Source organism: Nyctibius grandis, chromosome 8, assembly GCF_013368605.1.
Source record: "Nyctibius grandis isolate bNycGra1 chromosome 8, bNycGra1.pri, whole genome shotgun sequence".
Classification (NCBI taxonomy): domain Eukaryota; kingdom Metazoa; phylum Chordata; class Aves; order Nyctibiiformes; family Nyctibiidae; genus Nyctibius; species Nyctibius grandis.
The window spans coordinates 42,479,206-42,497,313 of record NC_090665.1 but is presented as its reverse complement, the minus strand read 5'-3'; positions in this window follow the sequence as shown (position 1 = coordinate 42,497,313).

Genomic DNA, 18,108 nt, shown 5'->3' with positions numbered 1-18,108 from the left:
AAAATGATGCTGTTTAGGGTAGCTCCCTCTTTGGCACAGGCTGGAATGAAATTGGGGAAGACATAAAATTAAAAAGAGCTCGTTTAAAATCGAGTGCTGATTACCCCCTTCCATAAATACATTGGAGCACAAGAAATTTATTGCACTTGGACATATTTGCAAGCTGCTTTTTGGAAATGGATACAAATACACTCTGAATAATATATTTTTGCTGCTTGACTGGCAGTCTCCCTATGGTTCTACTGAAAAGAAACTTAGGCTAGATTTTTCAGTAGGATGGATGTCAGAGCTTAGTTTTCATTCTTTCCATGATGCTTAAGAAAATTCAGGAAGTACAAGAGAGCTTCAGAGAGAGCGGTTCTACTGTAAAATGCAAAATCACAGTACTTTTCAACAGAAGAGACATATAGAAGGCGGTGGTCTGGGTGCTAAAACACAGAGCAGACTGAATTTTCATAAACGGTATGAGCCAAAAAAAATAGCAATGCAGACTAAAATATTCTACATAAAGATTTTTTTCTTGACTGTTATACTATTAAATCAAAGGTGTAGATATCTACAAAACAAAGATATAACATTTCAAATCTGTTTGTAGAAAATTGTTTCTAGTTTTAGGACTGATGACGTGGGGTCAGTCTAGAGTCCTAAGCAAAAATACCAAGATCCTAGCAAAACAAAAACACAGAGTAAGAAGTCTGTGGGTTTTGTGTGTATGTTTTTTTTTTTTTTTTTCTTCTCCAAAAGGGACACTGCTTTTTATGAATGTACCAAAGAGAACTTGACAACAAGCAGGAAATTAAACAAGCTATCTCTGAACAGTGTGTATAAAATATTCTAAAATAAAGGAAGTAAACAGAAGCCAAATTACAGTGTGACATTGAGCCTTCTGATATCACACAGAAGACATAATTTAAAAAAAAAAGAAACCTAGCACGAGTCTATGAGAGACCACATTGTAGTCTGAAAATTCTTCTTTGATTTAATTGCCTCCAGAGCAGGACCAAAAGCCACAAACTTACTTTCCCATGCCATATGTTTATCTGCTTCATCATTGGATTGAACATCAAAATCTCTGTTTACTGGTTTTAAATACTACACGGAATTTCTTTTGTACTTATGTAAAATTGTATAAAAAATTATCAAGACATGAATGATAATTCATATTATGTCTGGAAATCAGGTGTGATCTATATAGGCTTGCTGTATGTTGCTGACATGGATCTGTAAACAAGGGCAAAGAAAACTGAATATTAAGGACAAAGTCACATCACTTGTACAGGCAGTGACAGAACTGGGAATAGAACAAGTGGAACTGTGTGCTCAGACCTTTCACACTTGGAACAAACTGTTCCACTTAAAGGCAGGGGAAGAGTATGCCCCTTAAGTGGCTTACTAGAGGTATTATAGGTTCTTAGTGCAAGTCTGGTAACAGCATAAAAAGTTGCTATTTTACCTGTTCCCTGTGTGAAGAGGTTTTATCTAGGTAGCATTCTCTTTGATTTCATTTATGTTTCACTGTTATGATGGGAAGTAAAAGTGGGAATGATATAATAATAAGTCTGGTAGCTGCTGTGACCATGAAATGAAATTCATTTTTCAGAGGATAAGGTACCTTTTGAAAGTTCTGTTAAAGCATGGAAGTAGAGAAGATATGTTTCTACCAGATTTCAGGGATGCCAGCTAATGTTTATTAATGACTTAAAAATTTGCTTCTTCCTCTGTATGATTTAAAATGTTTACGCAATTGAAGTTTTAAAATTTGTTTTAAATCTTCTGCAAGTTATGGCTCCATCGGCAAATTTGTTTTCAATTTGACCAGTAATGCCAGGTATCATTGCACTGAGTCATGTACTGCACACTTACAGAGTGAGAAACCAAGGCATATAACGATTATCTGTTGAAGATCATAGCAAGTTAGCCCCAAAGGCTAGAAAAGAACCCAAATCTCCTAATGCTTCCTCCAACAAACTGATACATGTAGCTTTTTGTGATAGTTTGGGTAGGCAAATCACCATTTACAATCTCACCATGGATTAAGCATTGATCTTGAAGACTGGAATTCAGTGTTTTATCCCTCATTATGCCTTTGGCAGGCTGTGTGGCATGTGACAGAGCGCTTCAGTTCTGTAGATGTAATTTTTTTTCTATCTGTTATAAACTGCAGTTAATAATGGTTGCCCAGTGTCTTGACATGTTTGAATTACATGGAAAAAAATCTGAAACAAATGTTAGGTGGTATTACTAATTGTTAGGCTTTTATTTTAATTATTGCTTGGATATTGGTAGAAAGTACTTCAAGCTAGGGGAAAAACCCCTTCGGTTAACAGAATAAAGCAAATAGAAAATTTGACAGATTAAAAGGCACATTGCTAACAAGGCGTGGTAGCTTACTTGAAGGTAGCATACCAGTACTGCTTAGAAAGGATGTTAATGTATGTATAGATGAGTCAACATTACAGAAATGTGTGATTTCATATGATCTACATATGATCTTCCATTCAAAAGACGATGAGACTAAAGCAGGAAAAAAATATCAATTTCCTGGATTTCGTTACAAGAAAACTGAGACAACAGTAAGAGCTACAAAAACTGTTGCATAGTATCAGTTATATCATATAATATTGAAGAGATTAGAGAACAGAGAAAAATGAGTCCTTGCTGAAGGGTAAATAGACTTTTGATCTGCCAAGAGAGTGCTTGAGCAGCTTTCTAGCCTTAGGAAATGACCCCAGACAGGTGAAATAAAATTTTTTAAAACCCATTCCCACATGATGGACTGTGGCCCATGCATGAGCTATTGTACTAGTGATTAAACTGATCAGCATACTGACACTTCTGGAAGAAGTAGGAGAATAGGATCTGGGAATGGGACTGGAATATTCAGGTCCCTTCAGCAGCATGCTAAGATCTACACAATGAGGGTGCTATTTATGAGTACCTAACTATCCTGGGACAGGCAGCGATTTTATTGCATGAAAGAAAAACGCATGTGCACAAATGAGTTGACTCAGGGAAATTTGTATGCCCAAATCTCCTTTGTTTTGCATGTTGATCACTGGTGCATAGGTCTACCCTTGGCCTTTTAAAGGTACTGCATAAATCAAGTAAGTGACATGTTCTTTCTATAGTACTTTGAAAAGCTGAAAATTATATTCACTCATATGCAGGAACCAATTTGTTGGAATGAAGAGGTAAATTGTAGAGATCCTCTGCCTGAGTAGTTTCTGTGTGGAAAAAAGACTTTTCTCACCTTTCTAGAGAAATCTGCCTTTTTCTTCATTGCTTGATTGTGCTGCTTGTACCAAAGAAGAGGATGCTGAGGCCTCTGGTGGAAGTTTTGCTAGGGCAAGTTGTTCAGAATCAGAGGCAGACTACCAGTGGACTTGCTTTCTACAGTGAGCATAAACAGAAGTGAACCCTTGACAGTAATTTGAGAGTGATGGTTAACATCTCTGATGATGGTATGAGGCTGGGCTTACCAACGTTGTAATTGCGTGACTCTGGCTTGTTTCTGGATTATTTTCTAAATGTTGTTAAAAGATAACTGGGGTGTCTTGCCATGTCTGTGTTCTGCTGGAAGCTTCTGTGAGATACTTTCTAGGTGAAAGTTTGAATTTCCTTATCTATTCTGCTATTGTCTAGAGTGCTGGTTGTCTATATCTGGGACATTGCACAGACATAAAAGCACAACCTCAGAAAAGAGGAGGACTCAACACTTCAGTGAGAGTGGCCCTCCTTAGAAAGGAGAATAAGGGAAAAACTGCAAAAAAAGAGAAGCAGAAAAGAGAGGGCAAGCAAAATAGTCAAATATGAAACCTTTCAATAGAAAGGTCTCATCTGACTTTTGAAGACAGTTGAAGAAGGGGCTCTGCTGAACACATGGAATTTCATAGACAGGGACCTCAACTAGTAAGTCCCTGCTCTCAGCTTTAACTTAACCAATCTTAATTTACTTTGAGACATCTAACAAGATAGAAACATATCTGAAGAGATGGCAGCAGTGAGCTGTGTCTGGTATTTGGTACCAGGGTCCCCGTGCTATCAAGGTCAATGTCTGCGTGAATTACCAGTCCCCGTAAGTTCAGACTTCCTGGAGGCAGCTTTAACTTGCCTGTTTGTCTTTTATCTATATGTATATATGTATACAGGTATGTACATATATTAATTTACAAAAATATGCATACATATATACATAGATATGTATATTCATTCTCAGTGTTTCTTTCTGGGCATTGTGCTTTCCTTGTTGGTGTGTCTGTTTTTTTTCCCCTCACCTCTTTGCACCATTTTATGTGGCAAGCTCCTCTGGGACTGTGTTCACCTCGCTCTCTGCAAACCTTCTCATGTTGTTGTTCCTTGTGCTTGGAGAGGAGTCCACTGGACAAGTTTAACTTGACCTGGAGACGGTTTCCCCTGACACCTAGTGTATATTATGAATGACATATTGTCACTCTAGTTTAAGTAAATTTGTGATAAAATATAGCAGTGGGAGAAAAATGGGGAAAATGGTCCAAGTGCAGTTCATTCCAAAATGAACTCCCCCCCTATTTAAAATTGCTTTTGATGTGGTTGATGGTAGTGTTTCAAAGGCAGGAGTTGGTAGCAACTGGGAAGAAAAGTAACAGTGAATTAAAAAGATTTGAAGAGATAAAAATGGTAATTTATAGGTGAGAAAGACTGATTAGAGATGTTGTTACATTTTAGTTAATGAAATGACCTATCTAGTCAAATTGGATAATTCCCGAAGTGAGATATTTTTTCTTTATTGTCAGTTTAGCAGAATCTCTCTCTTTCCTTAGTGAAAACGAAATGGCAATTTTAGCATTCTTAATTGGTTTGGTTCTTTTCCATGGTAGCAAGTGAACTGAAAAAATAGAGCTTATGAACAGGTTATGAACTTAAGTCTAAAACCCATGCACTGTTGACATCAAATAAAAAAGTGGCTAATGAAACAGTCTTCAGTTTCTAATTTCACAGAGAACTGATGTTGCTTTAAGGTGTAGTTCCTGTATGGAATACATGCAGTGAAAGAATATTAGCAATGAGAAGCGGAGATAATTTGTGGTTGAATGGCACGTCAGTACTCAGAGTGACAGAATGCAGAGCCAAAACTGTATATTATACTAAATTTCACTGCAAGCAATAGTAGAAGTGTAGGAAAATGTTAAAATGACTTCTTTTAAGTACTCTTTTTGTTCCCAGATAAATCTGCAGGTGAATTAAAGGTAATGTATAGCATGTTTGCAGTGATTCATAAGCAAGCTATATACTCTAGAAGAATAGAAGGTATTAACAGCAGATTTTTAATACAATGACTTAACTGATGGTGGGAGAGGAGAATTAAGGAAATTAAGGTATAGGTGTCCAAGTGGGTATTATTGAAGAACATCTAAGTCTGTCTAAAGTAGAAGCCAAGATTTTTGCAGCTGAGCTGTTTGTCTTGGTGACACGTACTGGTGTCTTTGGCTAGACTTCCGTGAGTTTCTTTCTGACTGTTTTGGCATGTAGCTAATTTCTCACTGATGTATTACAAGATTTGTAGTAGAATTGATCTCCTTTATCATCTGAAATGCTTTGCTCCTGATGGGCTTTTCCTCTCTGCACATGATACTAAAGTTTAAACCTCTTCTCCTGTCACCCCTGCTAGCTCTGCCCCTGTCTATCATACCATTTTTTAAATTCATATAATGGTCCCATAGATTTGTGTTCCAATTTTCCCCTTTCTTCTATCCTCACACATTTATTACATTCCTTTCAGTAGATTTCTCATCTCACCCAAAATATGAGATTTCTAGCAATGAGGTTCTCCTTATAGTTCCATTTCTTGGAGTCTTATAAATGTAAACAAATGATTAAAAAATTATACTCATATACAGAAATTGACTGTTGGAACTCTGGAGGACAGCATATTTTTTTGACACCCATATGTCAGCCTATGCTCTCTGGGTCAAGATTTTTTCTTTTTTTTTTCTCTTTCTTTTTTCTTTTCTTTCTGTGGAAAGAGGATGTTTGAATTTGGCAGCTTTTGTTACATAATGTCTCCTTCCAATGGTTTGTTCTCAAAACTACTCAATTCACTGTAGTCTGACAGTTCTCCACTAGCTTAGGTTGTAGGGAGCTCTATTGTGGATTCTGAAAAACGAATTCAGTTTCTGTCAACAGAAGGAATAAATGTGCATCTATGCAGGTAGTCATGGATTACTGCATGTCATAAACCATTATGGGAATGTGGATATGATAAACTTCAGAGAAAGAGCTGTCATCATGAACTGGAGAAGATCAGATAGAGAGTAAGTAGTCATACAGCCATCTATTGTCTGTGATGCTATGACAGGCTGGCACATTTTGTTTGTGGAAGGAAACTACACTTTTCAAACCTTCACTGCACTTATCTAACCTCAAAATGCTGGTAGGTCAGCTAAGAAGGTAGATTGTTTCTTCCTCAGTGGTAGTGTCAGTTGCATATTCCTGATTCCTCCAGTCTCTGACAATAAGACTCAGCTTTGTTTTTTTATCCTTTTTGTTTTGGTATAAGAGGAATAGATGGATAATACTACTTATTCTGAAACATGCCCCTTGCAGTATTAAAGGATATTAATTACACATTCTTGTTAGACTAAAATACCCATATAGCCATGGGAACTGAAAAAAAAATACCATTTGTATCAATTTGGTCTTTTTGTAAATGGAGTTTTTTTTTTTTTCTCACTATAATTTGGCAGAGAGGTGTTGTCAAGATATCTGATTTATGGATTTTAGTAACCTAGGGAAGACTCATCACCAGCTGAGAAAAAGTTGACCTGCCTGCTAAAGAGTGGTGGTTGGGTTTTTTTTGGGTTTTTTTTTGGCATGAATTCCTGAAAGCACTGCAGCTTTTCTAGGGACTGGGTGATAAAACTGTTCTGCACAGTGTAGTATTAACAGAGGAGAAAAGCAATGCACACATCCTTTAAAATGCAATTGTTTTTGGGTTTCATTCTGAGTCTCTTTTGGCCATACATATGAGTGAAGCCAGCCCAGGGCCTTTTCTATGAAGGTAGTTTAACTGATGGATATTGAAAATTATCCTTTGTAGATACTGCTGTTGTAATTCCTACAGATCATTTTGGTTTTGTGGGGGTTTTTTTGTGTGTTTTTTTTTTTTTTAACATGAGAAAGCAGATTAAAATAAATTAAAAAGGTGTGAAAAGGTCTTTTTACGTCGTCTGGTGCTACGTCAGCCCCCACCTCAGATACAGAATCAAGAGTTGTACTTGGGCTGCTGCAAATCATACATGCCAAAAAAGACTTGGACCACAAAGTGTTTTCTGTTTTTTGTCTGTTCAGTTGTCTGACTTCAGTTATCACTGTGGATCCTAGTAAACAATCCTGATATTTTTGCATTGCTTAACTTCCCAGAAATGTAAAAGTATTTGAAAAGAAATATTTGAAAAGATAGCTGTGTGTTTTGTCATATCTGAGAGCTGCAGTTTTTATAAGCCTTGAGGAAATCATGTAAATCTGCGTAATATGTGTTAAAAAAAAAAAAAAAAATCCCTCTATCTCAGGGCCAAACTGAGACCCACAGAATAAATGACTTTCAGGCCTCATGCTGTGACTGGCACATAAGATTTTTGGAAAGCCCTGAGTACTACTCAGTTGTTTTTTATGAAAAAGCACTAGTAAATTGAGTTAAACATAATAGGAAGCACTGAGCACTCTGGGTTGTTCGGATTAAAAATATTTACCCTGTAACTTTAGAGACTTCAGTATAACGCTCTGGTGTGCCTCTTTCTCCCTACTTTTTCTAATGTTTTTTTAGATTACCTCTTCTTTTGGGAAATGCTGTTTCTACCTGTGTTTGATCAGCAGCTAGCAAAATGGAGCCAGAGTCCTGAATGTGATATTTGTGGATTAGTCTAACATAAAATCTGACAAAGATGATAACAAAGGTTGAGGAATTTGTCCTGTGGTAGCTGGTCTATGTTCTTGCAGACTTCCCTTTAATTCTGATTTACAGGGCCAAACTATTGCCTCATGCCTACAGTTTGAGTAGGCTTGGGGATACAGTGAGAAGACAAGATAGGCAGCAATTGTTCTGGCCTCCCGGTGCAGTACCTGTTACGAGCTGAGGACATCAGTGCTGACAGTGGGCACCATTTGCCTGAGCTAAATTTGCTGCTGAAAGGATGAACCTACTATTGATCCATATAGATCTCTGCTGCAACTGGAGAGCTATACATTCAACATATGAACTTTCCTCACAGTTTCCTCACTTTGGTAATGATTAGTGATGAGGGGCAAAAAAAGAACAGTGTGAAGGATGTCCGTGTCTCAGAAGAACCTAACTGAATCAACATTAGTTTTCCTTCTGTCGTCTTGCCTGACCTGCAGGCCTATTATGGTAGTGACTGATGCCCGTGAACTTGGATTTTTAGCTAAGTCATGGTGTCTGTTAAGTGTGAAGGATTAAATCATGACCTTAACAGGTAGAATGGCCTCTAGTTTACAGTACTTTTTTAAGCCTGGAGCTGTGGTGCAGTAACGTGTGTTGTTAGGCATCTCGGTCAAACAAGGCCCACTTCAAAGCACATTAAATCAGCTTTAAGATATTTGTTGTGAATGACAATAAATAAAATGGTTTGTTTCTTATGATACTTTTTAAAAAAAACCAAACCAAACCAAAACCTCAGCAACCCACAGCAAGTGGTCAAGAAGAGTAATGACTAAAACTTCATGGGGAGAAAGCAGTTAAGATGTCACCATATTGCCTTTGACATTCCTGTTGAAAACAGACAGAATCTGTGAGCACTGTGCGAACTATACAAAGAAATGACAATTATCCTGACTTATATAAGCATGGATGCTACTATGAGGAGATTTGATCAGTCATGTTCCAGACTTTTGAAGGTATTTTTTTTTTATCTGCAACTTTATACTTAAATTTTATTTTTTTTTTTTTTTTGCTTGGGTGGGAAAAGGGTTGCTATGAATATTTATAACAAATCACTTCTACCAGAGGACACATTAAGTCTTGCAGCATAACAAAACTGAATTACCATGAAATAAACTTTCTTAATTAAACCAATTAAATTTCTTCCCAGTATGTAATTTAGAAACTCTGATAAACCCTGGTTGAAAAGGTTTGTTCTAGCCTTAAGCTGGCCTAAGAAAGAGCGAACATCTGGCCTGTATATGAAAGGCCTATTTAGGCCTTAGGCAGCGTGCAAAACATTAGCTGCTGTCCATGGCATTGAATAGTTTGTGTAGCCCCAGGGCTTTGCTAAAGGACAGTGGTATCATTAGGGCACAATCATGTTTATGGAATATGCTATAACTAAGATAAGTGAGTACTCAGACTTCTACCACAGCGCTTATAGCTGAATGAGAAGTATTTTTGCCGCTTCATATTTTTGTTGTAATTCTACCAAAACAGATGCATTTTTAAAAACTTGATTTATACTTTCTAAATGTTGATATTGGCAAGCAGCATGAGGCTTTATGAAACAGTCTTTCACATCCCTTCTCCATATCACATTTCAATCTTTTTGTAGGGACCAGTATCCATAGGGCATATTCTCAGCACTCTTAAAAGATAACTTTTAAGGCTACTATACAGAAATGATGCCTACACCTCACTGCATGACTTCTATTACAGGAACTGTTGGCAATAGTAATGGTAATTAATAGAGAAGAGATATTCCAATTGTTTAACATGGCTGGAGGAAAAATAACAAAAACATAATGTGGCACATCTATGAAAACTACTCTCCAAAATACTTTGGTTGGCCAAGCTCAGGGCCTTAATTCTACAGAATTTACAGGTTTACTGAAGTTTGAAGAAGACATGAACTGTAGGCCCTGGAGGTGTCATCTATAGCTATGTTTCTCCTGAGTCTGATCCCCAAATGGGAAAGTTTGGGAAATGATGTTGAGGAGGTCTTTCCCTTTTCCAAGCATTGGAACAGGCTGCCCAGAGAAGTGGTTGATTAACCATCCCTGGAGGTATTTAGAAGATGTGTAGATGTGGCACTTAGGAACACAGTTTAGTGGTGGACCTGGCAATGTTAGGTTCATGGTTGGACTCGATCTTAAAGGTCTTTTCTAACCTAAATGATTCTATGATTTTTTTTTTTGGTGTTTCAACAAGTGTGGGTGGATGTTTGCAGCACAGTTACTATATTTCATATTTATAACTACATCAGCGCTTCAGAAACATAGTCCCTGGATAAGTGACACCTCTGATGGCCCAGAAAAAAAACAGTGGCAGTGGAATTAAAAGTTAATAGCTGAGTTGGAGAGATACTTTAAAGCAAGCTTCTGCTTAGGTTCCAAGTGCATAACTTATATGGCGGTTGAATCATAAGAGGTGTTTTGTTTTAGAAATGCATACATACAGCTGTTATACATCTGAAAGTGTAGTAACTTCTGGTTTACATCTGGACACAGCTGTAATTATCAGCCAGGCCTATGTCTAAGGATCTCATTGTTGCCTCTCACCTTCTTCCTGCTTTAATAGTAAAGATCTACCAGTCAGTCAGTGAGGGAAAGCCACCACAAGCTGAGTAGGATTTTGTTATTTGAGGGTTTCTGCTTTGAAGTAATGTTCCTGGTCTTTTTCCCAGAGTCCTAAATCCATCTTGTTTAAGGGCATGATGAGAAGTGCCTTCTATTCAGTTTGTCTCCTATCCTTTTTCTTTTGAATTTTCTATGTTTAAACACAAATAACATCTGTAAGATTAGGGCACTGTTTCTTTATTAAATAAGCAGAGAAGCATGAAGAAAAGCAAGCAGGGAGAAGGAGCCCACTCAATAAAGATGTGAAGGAGAGCACGTATCAGGGACTAATGTGGCCAGCTTAACAACCCCTCATACCCCCTTCCCTCACCCGCAAAAGAAGAAAAAGGAAAAAAGATCAGAGAGAGCAAAGACCTGGTAAAGGCTTTTGAAAGAAGGTATCAGCCCTTAGCTGACATTTTCATGCTTGTTTAGAAGCTACTTTGTCAAGAGAGAGGAAACTTTAAGGTAAATGCAGGGACACTTGAAAAATATGCTGTCATCTAGGATTGAAACAGAATGTGACAACCAGTAGCCTGCTGCCTTGGGAAGAAGCTGAATGCCTCTACTGAGGAAATGCAGTGCCTCAAAAATGAAGTACTTGTACACGGAAAACACAGTGTTCACAATTTATTCTCAGAAGAGTCACATACATGTGCACAAAACCTTGCCTGGTGAGTGAGAGAAACAGCTCTTACAGCAGGCTGGAGTCTTGCTCATTAGCATGCAATAGCACTGGGAAAAAAAAGTCTGTCAGCATGCCAGAAACATTTCAGAGGAGAACTGCTACAGTGGTCTGCTCTTCGCTAATCAGGAGATGGAAGGGATGAATATCCTTCTCTAAGTAAATCCATGATATGTTTGATGAGGAAATAGTCTGGTTTCTATAAACTTACCTTATGCTGCTCTTATAACTGTGGAGGTATTGAAATGCAAAATGCCTGGCACTGCCAAGACTGATGAATGATTTACAAGTATCTTTCATTAATTTCCATCTCCTAGCTTGCACTGAAAAATACGGTCTCTTTCACGGGTTCTCAGGGTAGGAAAATCATCCCCTTGCTCACAAAAAACACACACATATATTTTGAAGAAAATAATAAATAAATCTTAACTACTCTACTGTTTTCTATTTCAGCCTGTTAAGCTTAACAAATGCCTGAGACAAAATACAGTTGCATAGTCCAAAACTATGCCTGATGTAACTTGACATGTCTTAATATAAAAAGAATTTGTATTTCACCAGCCTATCTCTTCCCCACGAATTCTTGTCAATGATTTCCCTCAGCAAAACCAAGGTCAGATTTTTGTTGTGTTTATTTTTTTCTTTTTTTCTTTTTTGAGAAAGACTTGTCCCGCTTTGAGGCAAGCTGAAGCAAATACATCACAAACTGTCCTGTGGTTTACATTTTGGATTCCTGTACAGCTGTATTTGGAAGTCTTGTATTCATTTATTACTGTTGTGCCATAATGCTGTTTAAACATTATGAAAGAATTGCTTTCTCATGGAAAGAAATAATCTAACATGCACTTTGTTTCACTGACTGAATTATCACAGGCAACCTCATGGATCATAAAATAATTGGATACTGTCTAATTAAGAAAGCCTTATTGGTTATGGTGGCTTTTGATTCCCACTTCTGATCCCTCTCTTTTGCCTTAAGACTCTGCTATGAAACACCTTTGACAGAGGAGTTAAAGAAGACAGCATGCAGACATCTTGAAGTAAGGGCAGATACCTGAAAAGATAGTAACAGTAATTTCGATGGAAGATATCTTAAAGAGCACAGGAAACGTGTATAAAAAAGGGGCGGAGGATGATAAAAGGGGGCTACATAAATAATCCTAACAGATGCAGAGTCACATGGCTCTTTTAAACCACCAACACTCCTTGTCCACGCTAGATGCTCCTGACAATTCTCTCTAGCCCTCTGCCCACTTGGGCATGTCTTTCCTTCCCCCTCTTCCCGATTTCTGGCTGCTACTGATTTCTGTACCTGTCATCAAGAAATGGACTCTTGACCATTCTCTCTTCTTGAAATGCTTTCACAGATCTTATATCTTTATGTGGCTCCATTACTTACTGCCTCCCCTCCTAATTTGTACAGAACTACCATGCAGGAGAGAATTATTATTTCAGTTGTGTAACTGGGGGAGTTCAGACAGAGAGAACAGGTGAATCCTCAGATATACGTGGTAACCTAACTCCCACCAAGGTATCTTTTGAGGAGGCCACAGCAGAGCCAGGAGCTCTTGTTCTGAATTTCTCTTCTGCAGTTACATCTTGGCTCAGGGTTGAGTTCTGATGGACTTTTACCAAGGTGTCAAGCAACCACTTCTTGGCCAGACTTCCATATCCAAGCCTTTCTGCTTAGTTCTTAAGTCTTTTCAACATTGCACCTTCCCTTGGCACTTAATGTTTGTTTTTCCTGACCCTACTTAGCAACTTGTTTCTTCTTTAGTTCCCTCTTCTTCCTGTTTTTATTTTTGAATTATTTTATCACTTTTTAAATTTTGTCTGCTTTCTCTCTGGCTGATCTTGTCCAGTCATATAATTTCACCTGCTATCTTTACACAACTGAGATGCAGCTTTATTTCTCTGCTTCTGACTGGTCTGCATCCAATTCAATCTTCTTGTTTCTCTCTCTGACAATTGCTTCTGGGTATCATGCCATCAGCTTAAACTTAATTGTATGCCTTTCTTTCTCCATCTTCTCCTTGCATGTCATTGTCGACAATGACAATATTGACACCATCATGGTGACTTACAACCTGAGGCAGGTTGTTTTTTTAGATCCTGTTTTCTTCTGTGCTGCAATAGACAAGTCTTACAGAAACAATTACAAATAACAAACGAATATATAAAACTATATGAAAAGGGGAGCACGCTGACAAGATGTAGCAGAGAACAGTGCCATCGTACCACTTATATTTCAGATTATGCCTGTGGCAACCGTGGTCAAAGAAAGAACTGAAAATGTGAAGTATGAGGACTTCAGACACTTTCATTATTTAATTTAAGACTTTGGAAAGGCGAAGTCAAGTGGTTTGATGTTGCATACAGTGTTCTAAATTAAGTAACATGTAATAATGGAAGAACAGGTACAAATATGATTCCAGTAGTTCTTGTCCCTGCTAATTAATTCTGAGCATTACATTAGAAGGGTTAGGGGGTTGTTTTATTCTGTTTGTTTTTTTAGACTGTATCTTCATTTTATCAACACAAGCTATTTCCAGATTACTTGCCTTCTAAACTGTATTTCTGAATAAACCACTTCAGCCTTGATAAGCTGGGTGTGTGTTGATAACAAGAACTGAATTTGTCTTGACATCTTGTTTGGAATATTTCTAATCAAATATTAACATTAGCACTGCCTCATGTCTGTGTTATTTCCTTTATCTTTTCACTTAGTCCCACAAGCCTTCTCTAGATAAGAATAACACTAATGCATTACTTAAGAGTTCTTTTTATTTTTTTTAGTGGAAAACCTAAATAATATAGAGCCCATCCTCAGTAGCAGCTACAGATTCCTGCAGAAGAAGCATGCTTAAAACTCTCCCCAAAAGACAGACCCCGCGGAGACCGACTTCACTGGCTTATGTATTTGTGTGTCAGTAGTGATACAGGAAGGACTCAGCAGTGACAAATAACTTTAACAGATGTGGCTAAATCACTGTTTTATTGGGATTACGTGACAAAATTGAAAGTAAAACAGAATGTTTGATGTTGCTATAAATCTTTAATGAATGTTCCATGTTTTTGTGAAGTGTCAAAGGCAGTTGAATGCAGGCCTTCTTTCCTTACACTAATAGGGAAGCAGAAGGGAATCTTGCATTTTAACTGCGGACAAAAAGGAAAAAAAAGGGTTAAATTTGCCTTTCATGCATAGAAACAGGGCTTGACATGGCTAAAGTGTAGATGGAGGGAGGTGAGGGTAGTAAGGCTGTACAGCTAATGGGGAGCCCGTCGCTGCAGCCTGTGCCCCAGGTACGTATGCAGTGCAACACAGAGCTGGCTGGAAGGCTGCGTGCCTTTGGTGTTCCCCTTGCCTCCACTGAGAAGTTTGTGTGCAAGATCTGCGAGCTAAACATTTCTTGTGTCCTTAGATTCTCCCTTCTTCCTTATTTGAATCAATGTTGTATTTAATTATTTACTGTTTGAATGCCTGCATTTGAAGTGCACAGCCCTGAGTCTGCTTTTTGTAAGGTACAACACTGAAACCACACCGGATCCCATTTTCTCTCTTCCGCAGTAGCAGTGGTCAGATGGTCTGTCGCATCTTGTAGGCTTAACAGTTTCACTGATAAATCTAACTCGATGCTAATGGATGTGCTGTAATACAATATGGAACAGAAGCTAGGAGCCTGTGGCCTGTCATGGGCCATGTAATTTATGACTGAAGTGTCTCAGATATTTATGCTGACAAGAGAAATACTTGACGTTTCCTGCTAATGTGCTGGCCTGCTCCTCTAGTCTGCTAATTCTAGATGGATTTTTGGCCTATTTTCTTCTGTCTCTCTCCTTTCCCATTTCTGCCATTTCCTCTGTCACTCACAGCTGCCGCATTTCTTTTAACAGTGAGAGTAACTGGATGACTGCAAGAGTTTGCCTGGAAATAAAATAGATTCTCTCATCGGTTAAAGCTAGCACTAGTATCCTTCTAAAAGTGATGATATAGCCCAAACTCACATGACTGGGCATGATTCAGAAATTGCTGAGTGAAATTTTCTGGCCAACATTATGTAGGAAATTGGACTGAGGAGTGGATATGGTCCCTGGATCCCCAAAAATCTATGAATATGTGTCAGTCTTTTCCTCAGATATGATCATTTTTTTTTTCTCTCTATCTGGTGTTAGAAGCTGCGTATTTCCCCCCCCTCACGCTTTTCCAATTTGCATTAATCTTAAACAGCCTTTGTAAAAATATTGATTTGCAATTTTTTTCCAATATAGACTGTAAATACTATTTTTTTTTTCATTTCTGATTGCACAAAATACGCCGTCTTGCATTGTTCTACCGGAATATAGATAGAATGGCCTGAACTGATAAGGCAGCAGTTTTCACTAGATTTTTATTTTATTCTTCCAAACAGTGCCTAGTAATATGTCACTTTTAAAAAATGAAAATATGACATGATTTTAACCTTTTTGACACATTGTTCTAAGAATGAAAGAAACCAGGATATGTCACAATATGTACAGCAAAACAGGAAAGCATTATAGAAATATTTGACAGTCTTTTCTGAGGTAAATTTTGCTCTTCTTTTAAACTAAGGTGAGGACTACACTGTGTAAGGCTTGGTTGTGAGGCACATTAATCTCCTTCTATTTTTAAGCTGTGTGTTAGTAATAAGTCCCAAATTTTTGCCGGTTGTTTTTTGCTTGTATTCGTCAATGCTTTAATGGTTTCATAAAGTACAAATCCTCATTGCAGTTTAACCATCAGTCATGTTTACAAAACTCCTTTAATTTTACCCTGCGTAGATGCTAAAATAAGAAGGAAATTACATATTTAAAAATAAAATAGGGCAACAGGATTCAAAATTGCATCAGCCTCAATTTGTTTATATGAGCATGAAAGAGAAGAGGGGGAGACTTATCCTTTGGGACTGTAAATGGCACCTCCTGCTGCGATATTAAATTCACCATTTGCAACCTCCTGGGCTTCTCTGAGTGTAGAGGATGGCGCCTGGCTTCTTGGCGCCAGAGAGTCAGCAAAGGTGTCTAATAGATGCAGACACAGAGATGAGGGTTGCTTACTTAACCTTGCTCTAGCTCAGCCCCACCGGGGACAGCCAGCTGATCCCCCCAACCTGACCCAGGAGAGTGAGCAGGCTCCAGAAGCAGTTTATGGCTTTAATAATTTACATATCCTCAGTTAATCTCCCTTACCAGCAGCCAATTAGTTGGGCAATATTCATACTGCCTTGATATATATTTTTTATACACTGATCAATTAGTGGCAAAGTGATGAGGTCATAGAATAGCAGGTGTGACTTAACCTTTGTTCTTGAAAAAAATACTTCTGTAAATATTTACCAGTAAAAAGAAATACAGAGGAGAAAGTGGTTTTGGATGTTTTCTGATGCTGTTTTGCATTTCATTAAAAAGGCTTTTAGCTGAATACCGGATAGTGAGTTTGATAATCAAGACTCTGACCCTACAAGCATGTGTTTAAGAGGCTTGAAACAGAATTGCTCATGTGAGTAAACTTATTCACATACATAAATCTTCGCAGGATTGGGGTCCTTAATGATTTAGGACAAAGCACCAGTGGAAAAAAAATGTTTATTCTGTTGCACCTGCATGATGCAGCAGATCTTGTGAGAGCACCATTAGCTACTTAACGTACCAGCTAATGACTGGCAGACTTAAAGGAACGTAGCTGAATAGTGGGCAGCCTGGTCCATGAGGGTTAATGATACCAAATGGCTTAGACAGTCTATGGGAATACTGGAGACAGCCTTGCAGCCGAGCAGGGTTTAAGTAGCACCGTAACATAAGACCACAGACACAGGAATGACATGATGAGAATTGTTGACTTACCCTTGAATTGATATTAATACAAGGGGAGAAAAAAACCCTCATCTAGCATATGAAGGTTTTTTTTGTCCCCTCTTAAGCACATAACCATAGTGAATCTGCATGTGTTCTGGTGGGTTAATAGTGATATATTTCTACTGTCCATCTAACCCTCCTTTGCATAATTATATTCCTTCTCCCAAATGAGGAGAAAAAACCTATGAAATCTATCACTGTGTCACCTACTAGTATGAAACAGAAATCTAGATAAGAGTGGCTGGAAGAAACTGCCGCTGTGGAAGATTTTTCTTTTGGTTGTAGCCACACTAAAATAGGGTGAGAAAAGAAAAGCAAAGGAAAAGAAAACAATAATTATCTTGGAATATATCAAAGATACAGCAGAGAAACACAGAATAGAAAGAAATACTTAAAAAAATTAAGATCAAATGCCAAGTCTAGTTTTTACCACAAAGCACCAAGCTGATTTTTCATAAAATAGAAGAAGTCCCTGAATTGAGAAATATGTGTCTCTCTTAGATTGGATTGTGCAGTGAACAGTATCAAGAACTAAGCAATAATAAATCATCAGGCTGTATGTCAGAGTGAGTACTACAAGATAAACCCCTGTTGGAATTGTCATGAAGGTGACCTTATGAGTGACTGCAGAAATTCTAAAAAATAAAATAAAAAAAAAATCAATGTTCTCTTTAAAACTCTGAAGCAAATCTATTCATGCTTTGTCTTTCACTATATTCGCTATTTTAATTTGCTGTTTATTAAATGAAATATTGCTCTATCTGGGGAACACTGCATGATAAAATTATTGAAGATGCTGCTGGTGCAAAGCTATTTGTAGCAAATGAAATCCTGCTGTGTGCAGTTCAGAACATCATATTGAACAGTCCAGATAGCAGCATCTGTGGATAGCTCTTAAGACTTTAGACTTGCCTTAGTTAGCTTGTTTGTTTTTATCCTGTGTTATTGATCTGGACTTCATCATATGTTTGTGTGGGGAATGGCTTTTCAGATGCTAGGAACATATTTAGAGG